This window comes from Orcinus orca, chromosome 4 (genome assembly GCF_937001465.1).
Source record: "Orcinus orca chromosome 4, mOrcOrc1.1, whole genome shotgun sequence".
NCBI classification, from domain to species: Eukaryota; Metazoa; Chordata; class Mammalia; order Artiodactyla; family Delphinidae; genus Orcinus; species Orcinus orca.
In genome coordinates, this window is record NC_064562.1 from 140,362,974 (window position 1) to 140,385,923 (window position 22,950).

A 22,950-nucleotide genomic window follows, 5' to 3' on the forward strand; every position below is an offset into this window, starting at 1 on the left:
CTACCAATGATAATAAACTCTAAATACTGAACTAGGATAAACATAAAACCAGAAACAAATTAGATGCAGAAAGCAAACCCAATTCTACAGTTCCTCCCAAAATCCACCACCTCAATTTTGGGATGATTCATTGTCTCTTCAGGTATTCCAGAGATGCAGCGTACATCAAGTTGATTGTGAAGATTTGATCCACTGCTCCTGAGGCTGCTGGGAGAGATTTCCCTTCCTCTTCTTTGTTCACACAGCTCCTGGGGTTCAGCTTTGGATTTGGCCCCGTCTCTGCGTGTAGGTCACCTGAGTGCGTCTGTTCCCGCCCAGACAGGATGGGGTTAAAGAAGCAGCTGATTAGGGGGCTCTGGCTCACTCAGGCCGGGAGGAGGGAGGGGTACGGAATGTGGGGCAAGCCTATGGTGCCAGAGGTCGGTGTGATGTTGCAGTAGCCTGAGGCATGCTGTGTGTTCTCCCGGGGAGGTTGCCCCTGGATCACGGGACCCTGGCAGTGGTGGGCTGCACAGGCTCCCAGGAGGGGAGGTGTGGAGAGTGACCTGTGCTTGCACACAGGCTTCTTGGTGTCTACAGCAGCAGCCTTAGCATCTCATGCCCGTCTCTGGTGTCCGCGCTGATAACCGCAGCCCGCGCCTATCTCTGGAGCTTGTTTAGGCGGTGCTCTGAATCCCCCTTCCTCACGCACCCCGAAACGACAGTCTCTTGCCTCTTCGGCAGGTCCAGACTTTTTCCTGAACTCTCTCCTGGCTAGCTGTGGCACTCTAGTCCCCTTCAGGCTGTGTTCACACAGCCAACCCCAGTCCTCTCCTTGGGGTCTGACCTCCAAAGCCGGAGCCTCAGCTCCCAGCCCCTGCCCACCCTGGCAGGTGAGCAGAGAAGCCTCTCAGGCTGGTGAGTGCTGGTCGGCACTGATCCTCTGTGTGGGAATCTCTCCACTTTGCCCTCTGACCCCTGTTGCTGCGCTCTCCTCTGTGGCTCCAAAGCTTCCCCGCCGCCATACCCCATCTCCACAAGTGAAGGGGCTTCCTAGTGTGTGGAAACTTTTCCTCTTTCACAGCTCCGTCCCAGAGGCGCAGGTCTCGCCCCTATTCTTTTGTCTCTGTTTTTTCTTTTTTCTTTTGCCCTACCCCGGTACGTGGGGAGCTTCTTGCCTTTGGGGAAGTCCAAGGTCTCTGTCAGCATTCAGTATGTGTTCTGTAGGAGTTGTTCCACATGTAGATGTATTTCTGATGTATTTGTGGGGAGGAAGGTGATTTCCACGTCTTACTCTTCCACCATATTGAAGGTCTCACTTCATTTTATTTTACAATATGATTTCATTTTACAATTTCTAAACTATGTTGGATAATATTACAGATCATTTTTATGGGAACTAGACTAGGGTGTGACATTTCTGTCTTGCGTACAGAGGGGCTTTGAAGTCCATTTAAATAATGCATGGTTCTGACCCATTTCAGAGACTGCTAGGAGAAAAATCTATATTGCCATGAATAGCTCCAAGAGGAACCACAAAGAAGCAGTGAGTTGCACTGAGGGGGCAGCCTCAGGAAGGTGTAGCAGGAATGCTCTTGACAGAGCGCTGTTCTCGTCCTCACCCCACAGAGCAAACAACCCAATAGGATCAGTTCAGGGTGTCTCTAGGGAGCTTTATTGTGACAATTCTTCATTGTATGGGATGTTCTGTGCATTGCAGGATATCTTGCATCCTTGACCCCCCCACACCCACTAAACACCATCAGTATTTTGTGATCACTGTTACAACAAAAATTTCCCTAGGGGTAGATAACAATCCTTTTTTAGAACCTCTGGGTTAAAAGAACAAAAATCTCAAAAAACCCTTCTTTCCTGCTCTTGATGTTCCCTTCCAATGTGAAAGAGCCCCTTTAAAGTAACATTCTTGGGCTCTTGCCCAAACTTTACTCCCCCTGCCCCAAGAGAGGCACACAGACTTACTGATTGAAAATGTTAAGAAAAATAAACTGGCGTGTTCAACTCATTTCCCCTTCCCTTTCTCTTAGAAATAAGATGACTGCAGAAAGCAAAGAATTCAGTGCTACCTCCCCAACACTGAAGGTTGTATGGGACAGCTCTGACCCTGCCAGGTAGTGTCTGCCTGCCTAGTCCTGTGCTATCTGGGACTGGTTGGGGAAGGCTGTCTAGCCGTTTTGAGGAAGCCCACTGTTCCTATGGCTAAACCACAATCTCCAATATTAGTGTTATGAAACATAAAGATGGCATTCTGATCTCCCATCTTCTCTATTTCATTTCTCAGTTCACTCAAAACATTAAAAGAGGGATATTATTTACTGAACCTGCTCAAACCCCAAGTCTGCCTGTCTACTAACTTAAATTTTCTACTAATCTAGATTTCTTTCCCCATTTTTCTTTAACAAAACATCTAAATCAAGCCCACATTTTTGAAAAGCCTAGTCTTCTCAACTTCTCCCACTCATATGCAAAGTCTATGGTGGCTAAGAAAATACAGACACTTAGAAATAGTTTCGTATTAAAAAGCTCTGAGAAACACAAACAGCAAGTGCTATCCAGGAAAACCCTAATTCACAATGACTTTTTTCCCAAAATATTTACTTATTTTTTCTCTATCCCCCAAATTCTTAAATCAGATCAACCTTCTTCTAAAGAATCTTCAATAAAATAATTTTATCACTAAAACTAATCTTAGAAAACACAGAGATTAAAAATTCATTGTTAAAGAGTTTATCATCTCTCACTCTTTTTTTAACAGTACTTTCACTGCCAGAAATATTTTCCACAAAGATATCCCAATTCAAATCTTTTGAGCTACTCAACTGTTCAACTATTTGGGGTTTTGAAGGAAAATAACAGACAGCATTTTTTCAGCCACTTTTTCCTCTTAATCACTAAACACATATACTTTAAGAGAAATTTAATCCAGCTTCTTCTGGTTTGTTTCCATTTAAATCATTAAAATGTTATTTTTTAACAGCCATTTGTTGTCCAAGAGACTTTTTAAATTAGCTTCTTTGCTTAAAAATCCAAATTGGCCATAAGAACATGAGCTCTGATGCCAAAAGGTTCAGGTTTGGAACAAAAGTGTGAGCCCAAGTTGGAAATAAGTTTTACATGCCCACTGTGACCTAAAGGGAACATGTGGACTCCTTCCCCAACTCACCGAGCCTTCTGTGGAAGCAAACATTACAGCCGAGGTTACCAAAAGGTCTTCAAAATAAATCCTGCATTCAGTAATCAGTCAGAGCTTTTGGAAATACTAATTTATGGCCTTAATAGTCTTATGTTTGTGCTAATCATGTGTGATTTGTCCTCTACATTGTTTAAGAGGGAAAATGCTTTCAACTAAAGTTTAATTCATAAAATAATGAAATGTATTAAATCCTTTTTATAGTGTTTACTCTTTTCATCTTTCAAAACTAAGAAAAATCCCTTCAATTTGAAGAGAATGTGTCCCCCTTGAGAAACACCATTATTTGAGGTCATTTTACCTCATGCTATCTACTAAGGGAAAAAAAACACTATTTCCTCAAAAATACCATTATCACTAGTAGTACATTTTTCCACACTTTTGTTGATACATCATAAACTAGGAGAAAGCACCTACTTCCAAATATAAAACAAAGTACCAAACTACCATATAACACTGATGGAGGTAAAAGAAACTCTTGGAAAAAATTTTCCTCTTTGCTTATTGGTTAGAAAAAATATTAAAGTTTAACTTCCTTTGAGCACAAGTTTCTCATTCTTCCTAATCTTATTTATCACTGACTTTTTTGTGTTAGAAAGATATATAATTCACATTTGCCTACCTTCTCCTTCAAAGCAATCAATATGGAAATATATTTCTACGAACTGTGAAGACTGGAAAAATGAAAGTAACAATTTTCTAAGATACCAAGACTATTTTCTTGCTTGTCTTAACATACAGACAATTGGAAGAGACAGTTCAAAGAAATAACAGATAAAGAAGGAAGTCCACAAGTTCAGACTAAAGATACAGTTTAGCTAAGGGACATATTGTCAGTTTTCAGAATGCTGGTTTTTGGTGAAACAAGAAAGAAGCATTCAAGAATACATCTAGTTTTACACACTGATTAGCATTTAACAAACCTAGTTCTAGCTTCTCACTTTAAAACACGATGTCAAAACGTCCTTAAGTATGCTTAAATGACTTTTATGCATACCTACCTATCTACTTCCTGAGGGATTAATAGTCCAAAAGTCATCAAACAACTCTCTATCACACTGTAGTAACTTGACAGTCCACTAAATCAATGCATTAAACTGACAACCTATAAACCATTACTTACCAAATGATAGTTTATATATCGATTACTCAATGGAGGTTTATTTATAATGATATCTTAATGAATTATGATCAGTAGTGGCAAAAAAATTAAAAGATGTATAAACTTGCCTAATTGAAAACTCTACAGTAGCTTTACTTTGTAACTTTCATAATTTATTATTAAATTTTTAAGCAGTACAAAGTTACCCTTATTCATTGCTGCAATTTATGCTTTTAAATTGATCTTTTGTTGCTTCCCTCTAATTCTCTATCCAAGACTCTATAATCCTAAATACAAATGACACAAGATATAGGAAGACAATTTTTTTTTTTTTTTTTTTTTTTTTTTTTTTTTGCAGTACACGGGCCTCTCACTGTTGTGGCCTCTCCCGTTGCGGAGCACAGGCTCTGGATGCGCAGGCACAGCGGCCATGGCTCACAGGCCCAGCTGCTCCGCGGCATGTGGGATCCTCCCGGACCGGGCCACGAACCCGTGTCCCCTGCATCGGCAGGCAGACTCTCAACCACTGCGCCACCACGGAAGCCCATGAAAGACAATTATTGATTAATAATAGCAAAAAGTAATCATTTTCAGGGTTCCCCGAGTACTTATTAAGCTCTTTGCGTAGCCCAATGCTGACATTTGTAGAAAGATAATATGTTGTTCAATAAAGAAACTGTAAGATTTTCCTTCTTTTACATGAGCAGTGGCTCATGTAAAGGTCCGCACACTGTATTAATGAGTTTACTTTGTGAATCTGCTACAAGGAAGATGATCTGATGATTCCAAAGGTCATTATATACCATGTATTCTTTTATATATATAAAAGAAGACAACTATTTTAGACATCACTCATACAATGAAAAATAAAGTTTTAAGGTTTATATTTTAATATCATGGCCCATATTTAAATGGTTTCATTTTAATCTGAGAAGTCAATGCTTTAAACATTGGAATTTTAGAGGGGATAAATATAATTGTACATTCATAACACATCCTCACAAACCAAGTAAAAGGAAACAAATCACTGGTAAAGAGCCAGACAGATCATAAGTATTATGTCTCAGATATTCTATTTACTATGAAGCATGAATAGTATTACTTACCTGCCTCATTTAAATTAACAACATTTCCCTGACAGTAAATTCTGTGGGGTTTTTTAAGGAGTTTTCCATTCCTTTTAGACTTCATCCCTTTGTTTCATGAATGGACCCTGGAAATAATTATTATTTTCCCATTTGCAGTTTTGTTATTTTCTCATCAACACTTGTTTTCTCATAACCATAATGCACAGAATTCTTGCATGGTGTTTGTAGAGTATTCAATAAATCTCACTCAACATGTGGCATAGCTCACCCCAACCTATCTTTAATAAGGCAGTAATCCCTTTCCTCAGAGGTTCTGCATCATTCTGACAATCATGGCACTGCTGTAATTTCCTTTGCCAACAAGACAAAACAGGGAACATTCTACACTGCCTCAAGAGCACCAGCCCAGTAAGAGCATGAGCTCAGCTCTCTCATTGTACAATACCATTGTGATAAAACAAAAAGGTCCATGTAACAACTTTTTTTTACAGATTCTCCATGAATTTTAATACTAAGAATCTCATTTAGAAGAAAATAAAAATTAATCCAAAGGAACAATCAATTACCTTTTCCTATTAGGTTCCTGATTACACAATAGGCTACTCTAGAAAGTCTTCCTGATTGATTCTCCAAGTCAGGATAAAAGTGACATCCACTAACAGGTCCAAACAAAATTTCTATTTCCAATAAGCCAGATAAGAAAAATATACAAAAGAACTCATTTTTTTGCTGGATATAACTACAACAAGAAAGGCTGGTTGAGCAACATTAAACTTGGCTCACTCATTTAATGGCCTCAGTTTGGGATAGAACTGAATTTATAATGTATGACAGAAGCTAAGTTGTAATGTACAATTATATAATTTACTTGAACAGTTGCTTTCCATATGGGAAGTAACAGATTGCCCAGTTGCATTTTGGCTAAGACTAATCCTACCATTATTCAGGGTAAAACAGTTTTGTTGAAATCTGGAAATCCTGCAGAAAGCATCTCTAAGTCTCTCTGATGACTCTTGACATTGTTTCCTTTTTCCTTGGAATAGTATACAGCTGTGTCCTTTGTAAATGGTCCTGACCTACATTTAGCACATAGTTAATTGTCTGGGAAACCGTAACTATATCTCACATATTTTACAGATGAGATAACCACTCAGATCATTCAGCCAGATTTCCATGATTAAAACAAAAAGTGAAATAAAATTCAGAGATGAAGAAGAGATAGAAAAAACAAACAAAAACAACAAATCTTTGTTGGCATATTCCTTTCTAAACATTTATTATAAGGAAAACGTACTGTGAAGGAAATGGGTCTTTTTCTTTCTCATTTTATATATCAGTTGATAACAAAGTAGAACTCCTACATATTTAATAATAGTCCCTCACAGTTAAGTTATACTCCAGGAGAAGTATTTTATGGGCTGTGGAACATTCTTACTCATGACCTTAACATCTCAGAACAGGTTGATGGATAAGCAATGCATATTCTATATTGATGCATAAATGATCTGGATCCCAGGATATATCTTCAAAGTTTGAAAACTTACATTGTCCAGTAAAAATCTGTCATCATCACCCTTTGAAAGGGTCTTGAAATTGCAACTACCTATGGCCAAATATCATTTTCTGAACTCTATCCCCCGGAACATGGATTTATGAGTCCCACGGTTGGACAAAGGGAAATTATCCAAGGCAAGGTTGTCCAAATAGGCAGTTACCCAACAGACTGGAAGCCAAGACAATTCTCTGGAGGTAGCTGCACAGGTTCAACTGCAGCTGTGTGGGAAGTATGAACACCAGTCAGTTCTATGAAGAGTTTGGGTGTCCCCAGGAAGAACAAAATGGGGAGACTGTTTTTGTGTCCGAGGCTATTGTTTTATATTCTTTTTAAGTGGGAAGGAGGCTTAAGACATTTGCGTATCTGTACTACCTCTAAATAATTACATTACATTATGTTATGTAATATTACAATTATGTTATAATATCATAAACTTTTTTTGCAGCTCTCGAGTATTCAAACAGAAAACCAAACAGAAACTTAAGACTGAAAACACAATGCAACAACATCAGACACTTCCACATAGTGCCTGCAAAGAATAACAGTCTTTCATTTGCAAACTAGCTGTACATATGCAATCTCATTTGATCCGCTGGATAACCCAGGAGGTAAGTAGTAAAGTTATTATGATTCTTTCACAGACGAGGAAATTAAAACTCATAAAGGTTGGGATATATTCAAAGGTGCCCAGATGGTAGGTGAGAAGGATTCAAACGAGGTATTCTTTTCTGAGAACCAGCGCTCTCTCCACACATGCCTTTTAGGGCAAACTCTATATGAGAGGATGGAAAGCAGTGTCAGTATTCCTGAATAATTAGGAACAGAAAAAAAGGTCATCCTCCCCATCTCCCTCAAAATTCCTACCATCTCCACTACCACCACTTCTACCCTACTTGATAAGTAAGTTCTCTACTAAGTATTATTTTTGGATGAAAGCATTCCTGGGAGTTTTTAACATTTTAAATTAATACGCTTTAATATAAATTACCTATTTTTATCAGATATATTTTTTACTTCTCCGAATAAGAGAGACAGAATTCGGCTTCCCTGGTGGCACAGTGGTTAAGAATCTGCCTGCCAATGCAGGGGACACGGGTTTAAGCACTGGTCCGGGAAGATCCCACATGCCGCGGAGCAACTAAGCACGTGCGCCACAACTACTGAGCCCGTGCTCTAGAGCCCACGAGCCACAAATACTGAGCCCACGTGCCACAGCTACTGAAGCCCACACACCTAGAGCCCATGCTCTGCAGCAAGAGAAGCCACCACCAATGAGAAGCCTACGCACCGCAACAAAGAGTAGCCCCCACTTGCCGCAACTACAGAAAACCCGCGCACAGCAACAAAGACCCAACACTAAGTAAATAAATAGAGAGAGAGAGAGAGAGAGAGAGAGACAGAATTGGCAATGTCTGCAAGATAAACAAAACAAAGGAGAACTGGTGGCATAAAACACAGAAAGTCAAGGATGCTAAAACTGAAAATATTTGCTAGAGTTGGCTCATTTGAAAATCATACAATGAGAAGTACCTAACCATATTCCACTTTCCAGATGTCTTTGAAATCCAAGCATAATACAGAAGAAAGTTCTTACAGAATAAAATTATCTATTTATGCCCATGCTACCATGTTGAGACCATCACTTAACCAGAGCAAATGCATTATGTTCATTTAACCTCTGTTTACTGAATTCCACTGTGTGCCATATATTGTGATAAATTCTGGGGTTAAAAGTACAAATAAGACAATATCCCTGCATTCAAGAAACCTGCAGTGAAGCAAGGTAGACAAATAACATCTGACACTACATCCTCTGTAGAAACTCCATTTGTTGAATGACAAAGAAAATAATTAACCTGATACTGTCAATCATCCCTCCTTGAAACTCTCCTCCATTTGCTTATATGACACCAATGTCAGGTGCTTTCCCCAGTTACCTGCCTGTCAGCTTCCCCTTGGATGCCTTTGTGGTAGTTCCTTGTTGTTCTGCTCATCTCATAAATACCAGTGTTGCTCTCTTCCCCTCCAACAATACAGCTTCTCCCTGGGCTCTCTCAAACTCATAAGCTGATGACTCCCAATCAATGTTTCCAGCTCATTTCCCTCTCCTGACACAAGTCCTATATATTTAGCTGATTACCAGATATCTCCATATGAATGTTTTAGATATCTCATTCCCAAAATTGCTTTATGGATTCCTTTTAGCCAGTGATTGGCAACATCAGTCAATTAGGACCTCAAACCCATGTATTAGCTTTTTTAATCCCAAAATTTCACTCACTTTATACATTTAATCAATTAAAAAATAACACCATTCATTCACTTATTCATTCAGTCATGTGTTAAGTATCTATTTAGTATCATGTAGTTTGTTAGACACTAGGGTGCCATGCTGACCTAATCATTGCCCTTACCCAACTCACAGTCTAATCCAAGATACAGACAAACAAACAGGTAAATATAATACACTGTTACAAATGCCATGCTGACATAGATACAGGGTGCCCTAGGACCTACACAGACTTAAGGTAGGGGTGAAGAACAGAAAGAAGGCTTCCTAAAGGAAGAGATATCTAAGATGAAATCTAGAAAATGAGTAAGAGTTAAACAAGTAGGAGTGGAAAGAAAAGAGCATGTGCGAAATCATGAAAGAGAATATAACACTGCAAAATGAATGGAAAGAATTTTAGTATGTCTAGTGCTTGGAATAAAAAAGGTTAAATGATGAATGGTGAGTGTAAAGAAGTAGACAGGGTCTTATAAGCCATGTTTAAAAGTTTAGGCTATAAGAACAACTAGAAGTCACTGAGGGATTTTAAACAGGTGAATAATATGTGCATTTGAATAGACTGAAAGAGGGAAAGAATAAAGCATGCAGATGAAACAGAAGGCTCTTACATTAATCCAGATGACAGCTAGATATCAACTTGAACTAGGAAAACAGCAATAGGGACAGAAAAAAGTTGGCAGATCAGAGAAACTTTTAGAAGGGAGAACAAATATAATCGTTATCTTTAACTATGGAACATAAGGGAGAAAGGACAAGTCAAAGATTATGTTCAAGTTTCTCCTTTGAATAACTGGATGATGCCATTTATTGGAAACAACAGAGGATAAGTAAGCTTGTGGGAAGGGAAGATATGATGTATTGTTTTGAAATACTTATAAAATAGCCAAGTGAAAACATCTAACAGGCAATAGGATATATTGGTTTAGAGTTCAAAGATGATTGTTGAGAAGGAATCAACTGCTTGGGAATCATTAGCATATGATTGGTATTTTAAGCTATGGGAATAGATGATTTAGTAAAAGAACTATAGAATGAAAAGAGAAAAAGGCTATAGGAGAAGCTCCTTAGGCAAAGAGTCCTACAAAGAGGCATAAGAAAGAACACCCAAAAAGGTAAAAAGAAATTTTTTACCTAGGATACCATGGAGGTCAAGGAAGTGTGTCAAGGTCAGAAGTGTCAAATACTAGAAAGTGGTCGAATAACATAAGGATTGAGGCATGTCTCTTGGCTTTATCAAGGTCACTAGTGACTTTGGAGAGAACAGCTTCAGCCAAGCCCAGGAGCTAGTGGAGTAGTGAAGGTAAATGCCAGATCTCAGTGAGTTAAGGAAGAAATACGCAAGAGGGGAAGCAAAAGTATAAGCAATTCTTTCAAGATGTTTGGCTGCAAGGGAGTGAAAAGAGATCAAGAGAATCCAGAAAGCGGTGAGAGATCTAAGTTCGGTTTGTTTATAAAATGGGAAAAACATATACCATATTTAAATTCTAACAGAGTATATCAGAAGGAGAAAGGGAGTAATTCATGGAGGAAGGTCCCTGAGAAGCAGGTTCCTGAGAAGATGGTAGGGGATGAGATCCAGAGCTCAGGTAGAGAAATAATACTTTAAAAAGGATACTTCATTATGACAGGAGAACATGAGTAAAAGACAGGTATAGTATAGATTTTCTTTGTGGTATAATACATGTTTATAAGAAAGGAGTGGGTGGAGGAGAGCAAAAGTGGCTGGAGTGCAAGGAGAATGGCAAAGCTTTTAAAGAACTTCTGTGTAGAACGAAAGAAATAAAAAGATTGCCAAGCCATGTAAATGTAAGGAAGTTTAGGGAACTACTTAAGAGTGGCTGAGATGATGAACCAGAGAAATTAAACAGGATATGGTAGAAAAGTAAAGACAGGAAGTGACCAATAGAAAAACAAGGACTAGAGGTGCACATGAGGAAGTAATGAAGAATAAGAAGTTGTATCAATAAGATGGTTTATTACTTCTGAGGAAGAAATGTTAGGCTATGACAAAGTCCAATGTGTAGCCATGAAAAAAAGATGAAGTAGAAAGAAGGTGAAGTTGTCTGGAGCCAAGTAAATAAAATGATGAGATGCTAAACTATCTATAGACATGAACATTGCAGCCGCCTAGGATGACATGACAAGTGAAAGAGAAAAGGACACAATGAGCCAGAAAAATGAGTCTAAAGGGACTCATTTAGAATGTGGCTCAAATGCCACATTCAAGCAACAATTACATCCAATGTTTTAATTTGTTCTAAATTTACATGTATTGTATTAGATACCAAGCCTGAGTTTGTAATTCAGAGTAAAACAATCCAATTCCTCCTTTCAAAATCTATTTAAAATCACTTGAATTAGGTTTAAAAAAGTATCTAGATCCTGGGGGAAAAAAACCCAGACTAGTATGGCTATTTCCCCAAAGGATTTAGATATTTGGGGGAGGGAGGTCTGAATATATGTGACAATATTATTTCCAGTTGTCACTTTGTTAAATATTTCCAAATTGCATTCTCATTTCTACATAAGAGTGTTATTTTTCACCAGGCATAATAAAGGACTTTGCAAAAAGAAGTTTGGCTAGAATTGTTTTAATAATTGTCTCATATTAACATTGATCAAAGAACCCAGAACTTTCACATTTTTAGTTAGGAGTGTTTTTAGCTGCAAGTAATAGAAAATGTGATTAACAGTAGCTAGAACAAAAAGGGGTTAATTTTTATCACAAAAAAAGAGATAAAAAGGCCAGTGCTGGTACACGTCTTCTAAGATCCAGGCTCCTCCTTTCCTCTACTCCACTACACTTGGCACATTGGCTTGTTGCAAAATTACTTCTACCGCTTTGCACCAGTCCTTCATTCAGGGCAGGAAAAAGAGAGGAGCGCTAAACAGCTACATTTGTCCTTTCAATTAAGAAAACAAAAAGCTTTCCCTGGAGCCCCTGCAGCTTAAGTCTCAGTGTCCCTAAGGGGATCACAGGGCTACAGTTAGTTATGCGGGAGGCTGGGAAATAGAGGGCAGGAATGCCACGATTAGCTCTGACCAGTAGTTCTCAAACAGTTCTCCTTCAACCCTTAAAGAATGTTTTAATATCTGTCAGGGCATTTTGATTGTCACAGTGATGAGAAGGAGGCCAATTACTGATTGGCACCTAGTGCCTAGAGGTAAGAGATGCCAAAAACAGTGAAATGTAAGGAGCAATCCCCTATAATGGAGATTTGCCCTGCCCAAAACACCAAAATGTCTCCACTAAGAAACCCTGACTCAGACCAGTTGCGACGAGTCACTGGAGTGGGCACACTGCTACTACAAACAAAATCTGTGTTCTGTTAACAGAAAATATGGGAAGAAGGGAGAGTGAGTAGAGTGAGGTGAATATCGGGTAGAACTGACAGTATCTGCAGCATCTTACCTGAGCTTTCTGGTGTTCACAATTATTTTTATTTTTTATGGAAAATTTCAAACATATACAAAGTGAAAAGAACAGTGTAATGAATTCCCATGTACCCATCATCCAGCTTCAACAGTTATCAACATTCTACCATTTGTTTCATCTTTCCCAGTTTTTTTTTTTTAATTTTAGTTTGTGACCTGACAAGATTTCTGAGTAAATTAAAATATAAAAGAAAGCTTGACTAGATAACCAGGACAAATATTGTCACTATACTGTGTATATCTAATTTAAATCTAATTGTTTTTGCATGCTCTACTACTAGCAAAGCAAATTTAATTAAAGGAATCACTTCAGTTAAAGGCATATAGAATTCAAGTGAAAATATCTGGTGAATACAGCTGTATATGAAAGGGAAAAATGCCTTTATTATTCACAATGCTCCTGACCTCTAAGACTTCTAAGAAGAGGAGAGTCCTTTGTCAGTTGATTAGACTGTTGAGTGAGAAAGTAAAAAGAGAGAATCCGAAAGAACTATAATTACAATCCTTTCAAAAAAGATTGAAGTGAAGAGAAAAATTTAAGAGAGCTAAGAAGCTAAGACTGAATACAGCTGAGAAGCTGTTAGGAAGAAGTGAGAGGGTAGAGAAGAAATGTGATACGGGTTACACAAGAAAAAGAATTTTGGAAAATTAACAAGGGGATATGTATTAAGTTTTTCATATGGTATGTAATGTACATTGTTCACCTCTCTCCATGCAATCTTTGTAAAAATTTATATTTTTCATTAATGCATTGGAGAATTGAACATATTTTGGGGAAGCCTTACAGTGCTGAGTCCTGCTTTAAAGTAGTCTCAGAAGGATACTACCACAATAAAACTATATTTACATGTTAGAGGATCTTTTTAAAGTATATCTTACTTTTCCATTTATTCTTTATATTACACAAATAATAATATACTAATATATATACGTATTTAACATATAGGAGAACAACATATAGGAAATAAAGTCCACTGAAACACACTGTAACACTACCTCCAGTCATGAGCCATATAAGCATTTCATTTATTTTTTTCCATGCAGATATATACTTTTTAAATGTTTACCAAAAATGCGAGCTTGTTAATACATATAGTTTATAATCTGTGAATATGCATATCTTACAGAACAGTACTGTTCCATTCACACAATAGGGAGGAACTGGTACCCATGTTTAAAATTTTTGAAATTTCTCTACTGCCATGCAGAAAGCAGTGCCTTTATATTATTAAATAATAGCTCATTAAAGAAAATCTATTAATTTATAATTAATGTGCATTCCTGAAATAATATCAAGAGTGAAACTGGCCCCTTAAATAACTGCCATTAGAACTGATGGAATGTTCAGAGACAAATCAAAACAAATCAAACTCTGTCTTTTGGTGTTTTTGTTTTGCTTTGTTTTTTCAGCAGTTGGTATGTGTTAGGTTGCTCCTAAAACAAAATAGTTATATCCATTTTTGCATTTTTTAAAACCCACAATGTCACAGAATCCTGATATTCCCATCAACACATTTGAACTATAGAAAGAAAAAACAAGAGGAGGAAAAAGTATTCCTATTGGGAAATCACGGATGAAATAATATGTATGAATGGAGGTAAAGAAGATGTATGATTAGAGATAAGTGGGAACGAAGTATAAAAATGAAGTGAGGGGTGGGGATTTGCTATTCAAATACCATTACCCAGTCAACCAAGATTAATTCTAGGCCAGTCATGAACTTCTCACGGATCCTTAATCTTGGAATTATAAATAATAAAACAATCCATAGTTATAAAATAATTTGTGACTCTTAGCAAACTACTGCAAATTCTGCAGTTTATCTGGGCTCTATATAAGGGATCATTCAGCCATCATTTGTCGTATGCCAGACACTGTCCTAGATACAATTAAGTGAAAATGGTTTCCTGCCACGAGGAATTCAGACTCTAGAGGAGACCAACATGTAAACAATTAAGTGAATAAACTTTTATAGTTGAAATAACAGAAGTATATAAAGGATCGAGTATACCCAGAGACCAAGAAACAGCTTCGTAAGTGAAATGTGTCTTAAATGGAGAGTATGAATTCGACAATTGGGCCAGGGGAAAACAGCATTCCAAGCAGAGTAAAAAGACTAACTAAAAAGCAAAGAAGCACGATATAGCAAAATACTTTACAACAACTTCAAGGAATCCCATATGAATAAAGCATAGAATGCAAGGAAGACTCTGGTAAGAGATGATACAAGAGGGAGGCAGGATGAGCTCATGGAGCACCACACTGACAAATTTGTAGCATGTCATATAGTTAATGAGTAACCATTGAAGTCTTTTTAATTTACAAGTAACATGACCAGATTTTAGAAAGATTTATCTGGTAGCAGTACTGAAGATGAAATGGAGACATATATGCCAAGATAAGGGAAATCAACTAAAGTAGTCCAGCCCAAGTGATGATGGGCTGAACTACACTTTGAAGCAGTGAGAATGGAAAAGAGGTAGATTTATGTCAGTGATGTTAACAAAGGAGAATCAGTTGGTCTCTGTTACTGTATATGGCCTTAGTTCAGACCCAGCTCTCTCATCTACTAGCTGTATGACCTTAAATAATTTACATAATTCTCAATTCAAATTTCTCCTTGACTTTAAAATAAAAATAATAATAATTCCTAACTCACAGAGTTGTTGTGAGAATTCAGTGAGCTATTGAAATGTTAAATGCCTATCATAGTGTTAGATCACTTATTTTTTATCGTCATCAAAGGAATGAATGGAAAATTAGTCCCCAGGTTGCTATGTTTGTTATGTGGAGGTATTTACCTACGAAAAGAAAATATAAATGACAAATTTTGGACATTTTAAGTGCCTAGCACAAAGCAGGCCCTCAATAAAAATGCACTGAGTTAATGAATAAATGAATCCTTAAAATGTCTATGGGAAAACTGTAAGATTTCTTCCTATATGTATCAGATATTTAGGAGGCAGCCCTAGATTACAAGTATAGATCTGGGAGTCATTAGTATACAGGTATTCTTTAAAACCATGTATGACTGATTTCAATCAAGTGACCCATGCACTACAGAGGACAGATGAGGGGTAAACTCAGAACAAGAAATACCAACATTTTAAGACCAGGTAGAAAAGTACACAAAAGAGCATTCTGAGAAAATAGATTATTATTTCCCATTTGCCACATTCATTGTTTGGCAAAGGAAACGTGTTTGTAATTTATGATAATTATCTCAAATCACAAGACTTCTGTGAACATTATCATACCCTTCATATAACGTTATGTGCTAAGATTACATGGGAAAAAAGGACAATATAACCTATAAAATATGAGGAAGTCTCTCTTTTCTATTTCTCTTATTGGAATTTTCATGAAAATATTTCCTGGTGAAGAAGCTCTGAGAGAATACATACCAGATACTTAGTTAAATATAACTGACACATGTGACATGCGAGGGAGGAAGGAAGACAGTATTTTCCCTATGATTAAAAATTAGAGCACAGAGGACTTCTCTGGTGGTGCAGTGGTTAAGAATCCGCCTGACGGGGCTTCCCTCGTGGCACAGTGGTTGAGAGTCCGCCTGCCGATGCAGGGGACACAGGTTCGTGCCCCGGTCCGGGAGGATCCCACATGCCGCGGAGCGGCTGGGCCCGTGAGCCATGGCCGCTGAGCCTGCGCGTCCGGAGCCTGTGCTCAACAGGAGAGGCCACAACAGTGAGAGGCCCGCGTACCGCAAAAAAAAAAAAAAAAAAAAGAATCCGCCTGCCAATGCAGGAGACACAGGTTTGATCCCTGGTCCAGGAAGATCCCACATGCTACAGAGCAACTAAGCCCATGCACCACAACTACTGAGCCTGCACTCTAGAGCCCGCAAGCCACAACTACTGAGCCTGCACTCTAGAACCTGCAAGCCACAACTACTGAGCCAGCATGTCACAACTACAGAAGCCCATGTGCCTACAGCCCATGTTCCACAACAAGAGAAGCCACAGCAATGAGAAGCCCGTGCACCACAACGAAGAGTAGCCCCCACTCATCACAACTAGAGAAGGCCCACGTGCAGCAACGAAGACCCAATGCAGCCAAAAATAGATTTAAAAAAATTAATTTAATTTAAAAGATGAAAAAAAGAACTACATTACTAACTCAAAAAAAAGAAACACAAAAGTTAAAAAAATTAGAATACACAGATGTTGAACTGTAACACTGCACCCAAAACTTATATAATAAAATAAATTATAAAGGGAGAGTGTGATTTTTTTAAAAAAACTACATATATTTGGTCTTTGCTCACAATTCTTTAAACATAGCTCCTAAAACCTTTGTAATTTCCTGAATGATAGGGGTGATAGGAACATCGTTTGTTCTAATATTTGGTCTTTATCCTTCCTTCCTGACAAAGAGCTCCTATGTCTTTTGGAATTTCCTGGGTAATAGAAGCATCTTTTGTCCTAATGAGGCCACTCTTGGTGGGCCTTTACATAGCTTCAGGATGGGTGCTGGTCACCAGAAAGACCAAGGCATGATTAGAGGGTTAGAATTTTCAGCCCACCCCTTAACCTCTGGGGAGGTGGGAGGCACTGGAAATTGAGATAATCACCAATGGTCAATGATTTACTCAATCAATGAAACCTCCATAAAAACTCCTAATGATGGGGTTCAGAGAGCTTCTGGGATGGTGAATTCATCAAGGTGCTGGGAGGGTGACATGCCCATAGAGGGCATGGAAGCCCCATGTGCCCCTCCCCCATATTTTGCCCTGTGCATGTCTTCCATTTGGCTGTTCCTGAATTGTATCCTTTATAATAAACCAGTGATAGCAAGTGTCTTCCTGAGTTCTGTGAGATAGGCTAGCAAATTATCCCACCTGAGGAGGGAGTCGTGGGAACCCCCAATATATAGATGGCTGGCAACCTAGGGCTTGCTACTAACATCTGAAACGGGAGCAGTCATATGGAACTGAGACCTTAACCTGTGGGGTCTGTGCTAACTCTGGGTAGCGTCAGAATTGAATTAAATTGTAGGAAACCCAATTGGTGTCAGAGAATTGGAGAACTGGTTGTTGGGTGGAGGAAAAAGTTACTCAAAAATGTTGTACACTTTAGAAGAGAGAATAGCTAATGCAAATGCTGAGTACCAAATAGAAGTTTCAAGGACTTCAGGATATTTTCTATCTGCATGGCTAATCCCTAATAGCTATATGGTCTTCAAATGATATATTCCACAAATATGACTCCTTTCACTCAATTTCTTTTTCAATCGTAACAGTATAAATAATAAAGAGAAAATGTTGTGTACTGACTTGCCCTTGGTCTGGCAAACAGACTTTCAGTCTGCTGATGGGGTAAACAACTTCGACAAAGTTAGAGAGAGCGAGCCTAAAAAATAATTAAATAATAAAAATTTGCAAACTATTTCCTCAAGCAAAATTTATACAAGACTGAATAAACCTCATTATTATTTCCTTTTCTTCACAATTTGCATCAAACTAATGTTTAATGTAGACTCTGCCTATAGCATGGTTAATACAGAAAAATTACACTAGCTGAAGTCTGGCTCCAGACAGCAGAGTTTTTAAGAACAATTCTTTTTACTGAGGAGCTGACAGGAAATCTCCAAAGATTGCATTTTGGATTGCATCCAAAGATGCAACACAACGGTCTTCTGAAGCAAAGAACAATGGATTGTATAACCCAGATCCAAACACCTCTCTTAAAATCCATGTAGAGAAATCCAATGGTATAGGAGGAAAGGGATTGTGTTGGCCTCACGGTCAAAGTTACTATTAACCTTAACTTCCACATTTAACTTTAACTTCCCCTTCTCAGATTATTATAATTTTTGGTGGAGTTTTCTTTACATATGGTTCTTTGTATTTACAATACATGGCAGAATTTTTTCCATTGAATCCTGTGATCAATATCATTTATAGAACAGCCTCTTTTTTTCCAGTTTCTTCTCATAACCCAGCTAGCATCATAAAGTGAAGGTTATATCTTTGTATGCAGGAGCCCCCAGACAAAGCATGCTTTTATTCCATGTTTGACAGATGTGGCAGTACATCTACTCTGCAATCATGTTTAATACCGAACTCAGGTGAAATACATGTGCTTTTTCCCTAATACATAAAACTTAAATTGGCATAGCCACAGGCTGTTTATCCTGAGTCTTTTCAGCCTATACTGAATTAATTCTCTTACAGTTCCTTTTATCCAGTGCTCTCAGGCTGGGTACCATGGCTCTAAATTTCTAATTACTATAAAATAATTTTCTTCCCTTGAGCTAATATGCCTCTAACAGATGACCTCCAGAATGTAATTTGTAATACGTAAAGGCCCGGTCTGAGAATAATTTTACATATTTTAAATAACCTAATAGAAATCACAACAGCATCTCTACCTTTGCCAGGGAGGTGAAAAAGGCAATAATAATACACCCAACCTTAAAATAATGATCCTAAAATAAACTCTTTCCTTCTCATTAAAGTTATCCTTCCACCTTCATATATCCCCAGCAAATAATCATTGTTCAAGATTTCAAACCCAAACTTATTTCCCTTTAATTTAAGAGAAGTGATCAAAATTGGATTCTACCGCGTTTTTTTATGGGATGGGTATATTTTGAGATGAAGGAAAGGGGAAGGATATGTTTCCCTTTTCAAAGCCTGCTTCATTCTTCAAAAAGTAATTTCAAAATCTTATAAAATCTTCAGTTATTTCAATAATCAAATCAAACCTGAAATACAATAACTAACCTGAGCTCTCCTTGAATAATTAACACTAAAACGGACTAGCCATTCATTCATTCTAGACCCCTTTCGTCATGCACATTAAGGACAAGGTAGAAAATAAAGTCACCTCTGTAAAAATCACCCCAAGATTAGAAGATACCAACTACAAATATATATGCCAGTCATAAGTAAAGAAAGCAAAGTTGAAGATGTCTTAAGTTAAAGTAAGAAAATAAAAATAAACCAAAATTTCCAAAAATATAATAATAAACAACTTTCCACTTGTAAAGGGAACTTGCTCCTGCATATAGGTAAGGAAAGAGCAATTCTCAGAGGCGTATGATCCTATAGCCATGGGCATTTTCCAGTCATGATATTTCAATCCCAACTAAACCACCCTCCCTCTCCTTTCTATCAAGAACATTTATTTATGACTTGGCTGGAAGACTGGAGAATACAGTTTATGGTGGTTCTGGACATTTTTTTCTGGTAAGACTGCTCATATTAATTAGCTCTCAAAAATATTATCAGTATATGGAATTACAGGCCAGTCTTCTGCCCATTGCTTCCTAATTCCAATTCATTTTATGGATGAGGCACTGAGTCATAAATGGAGAATATGTCCGAGGCAACAGAGTCTCTGAGTACTTAATGGTGGCTACATTATTCAGAAAGCTTCCCAAAATACAGGCATGACTGAAAAAGAGGAAGCCTGATGCACCGAGAAGACGTATAAAGGAGACAGTTGTGGCAGTAAAGGGGCCAGAAGAAACATTTGAGAAAAGGGAGGAGGCAGGTGAAGAGTGAAATCAAGTTAATGCCACTGAATATTTGAAGAACTGGGAAAAAGCTCAAAATAAAGCATGAAGTATAAATATTGGGACAGGAAATTGTATATATAGCATCACCCCAATTTTGTGATACAATTGTGTATTTTCTTGAGGAAAACATCAAATATTCAGAAATTTTTTTTGCCCTAGATTAGCAGGGTTTTTTTACTTTTTCATTCCACTTTTTTACGTTTTAACACAAATTGTGCCTAATTAGATTGAAAAAGTACACTCACGCGTTTCGTGAAAATGTGGCTCCTTTCTTGTCCATGTAATTGACGTGATGTGTCGCTCAAGTTCGTACTCTCAGCAGAATCGGGAAGTAAACCGGTCCATTAACGTTACTCCTTTTCTTCAGGGTGGAACAGTAACTTCCGGCTAAGCGAGGCCTCTTTGGGGTAATGGCAGACTGTGAAAGGCTTCTCTCCCCTCCCGTTCTCCCAGATGGCGATGCTGCGGGCGGCATCTCCCACGCTATCTCCAGGCCTGGGTCTCTGTCCTAGGGAACCTACTGAGCAAGTGCTGGGCTCACCCACCATGTGGGCCGCCGCCCCCCACCACCGGGGCCTCCCAGGAGCAAGGGGTAACCTCCAGCGTCCCTCCTAACCCGTCGGGACGGCCCCGTACTGACTGTGATGCTCCCAGGCTGCCCCGCGCCACGCACGGCCGCGCACGGCCGCGCACAGCCACGCACCGGCACGCACCGACACGGACCGACACGCACCGCAGGCCGAGGAGCGCGGCTTCTGCAGTAGGCAGGCTTCTTCGTGGGCCGGTGTGGTACCGCAGCCAGTACGTTTGTGTCTCCTTCTCTCTCCCTTTTTTGAAGCTTACGTGACCTTTGCGACTTGCACAGCGCCCTCGTGGTGCCTGAGTCTTGGACGCAGCCGTCATTCCCTTGAAGGCACAATGAGGTGCTTCTTGCTTCCCATCCCCACCATCAGTTTTCCTGTTAGTGCGGCCAGGTGCTTTTAATCGCCCCTTCCCACCGCGAAGTAAATCCCGACACGTGTCTGGCCATTAGCTTCCCCAGCCGCTGCCTGACTTTGTGTTTACTTGACCTTAGACTTCCCTTATATCCATCTTCCTCTTCCCAAGGCAGCAGTTCTCCCCTTTTTAGGAACCGTAATGGTAGAATGGATGCAGGGGGTTTGAAAAAACAAGAGTTTACTATTAGAAGATACTGCACATGTTTCCTATTTCTATAATCCCATCCCCAAAATATTAGTTTTAAAGTGTAATGAAGGGAATCCTAGGGTCATTCTGAAAGTCACAGACAGCCAGGTAATTTAACACTTACTGCCCACAAGATAATCTTTCTGGAAATACGTCCCATTTTGAATTCCCAAAGAACGTATTGCCAATCCTGCCTGGGCTTAGAGGACATGATGAGATCTGGATGCACCCTATAATGTGTATGAAGTGCTTAGCCTGCCATATATATTGGTATGCAATAATGTTAGTTAGCTATGATTACCATGCTGCAGAAAGGGGGCAGAAAAAGATCTGAGCAGAGTGCCATAGTAGGAAAAGAACATGTTCAAAGTAGTGAGCCCCATAACCACGTGGACCCATAAAAAGCTAAACTGGCCACTTAGTTTCACCATCAATTTAAAATGCTACCCTAGTCTGGGAAACAAAAGGAACACAACGCACACTCACTTTTGGTCTCACTTTCCTTTTGGTCTCACTTTCTGTAAAGGAAACTGTAATACTGATCCTGGAGGGGAAGACCTGCCACCATTGTTTAAGATGTTCTGCCTTGCAATGAGTCATATACAGGAACATGATTTGAACCCAAGGTATATATAGTAAGATGCTATATTACAAGCTTTGGCTATTTTCAGAAAATATTAAGTGTGTACTCAGTTGGAGATATAGAATCCTGCAGGCTGTTAGATGGATCACTGGGAGGAGAAATAGAGGGGGGAAATGGAGAGAAAGAAAGAGTTTTGCCAACAAACTGATTTAAGGAGGTGAGGGGGATGTGGAGGGGATGGGGCAGGGAAACTGTTGAGGAAGATGTTTGGTTAGGAAACAAGGAAATCAGTTTGAACTGATTTTGATAGATTATCTTCCGGATAGAAGCAGTAATAGAGCCTTTCTTTTCACTTTTAAGTATATTTTAAATATAATGTTAATACTTTATTTCTTAAATATAATATTAAGAACCTTTTTTTAAAGGAAAAACCTAGCATCTGTTGTTGAAGACTTTACAAGACCATTACTCATTTAAGCCAAGTTTACTTAATAAGGTCAGAACAAACTCAAACTTAATAATTTGTGGATTTTTTTTTTTTTTTTTTTTTTTTTTTTGGTACGCGGGCCTCTCACTGTTGTGGGCTCTCCCGTTGCGGAGCACAGGCTCCGGACGCGCAGGCTCAGCGGCCATGGCTCACGGGCCTAGCCGCTCCGCGGCATGTGGGATCTTTCCAGACCGGGGCACGAACCCTAGCATCAGCAGGCGGACTCTCAACCACTGCGCCACCAGGGAAACCTGGATTTTTTTTTTTTAATAAACAGCATACTACAGGATGACAAGCATATAAAAGAAAAAATTTGGTAAATCATTTGCAAGTTTATCAAATGAAAACCAGCAACTACCATTTCAAATGTTCTTGGGTTTTTATGTTGTGTGAATGAAAACCATAGTTTAAATTGTTAACAAAGTTGCTACTTGATGCACTATTCAGTATGTAGTCCCAAATAACCTTCAGGAAGGTTATTTTGAAGGACAAAGA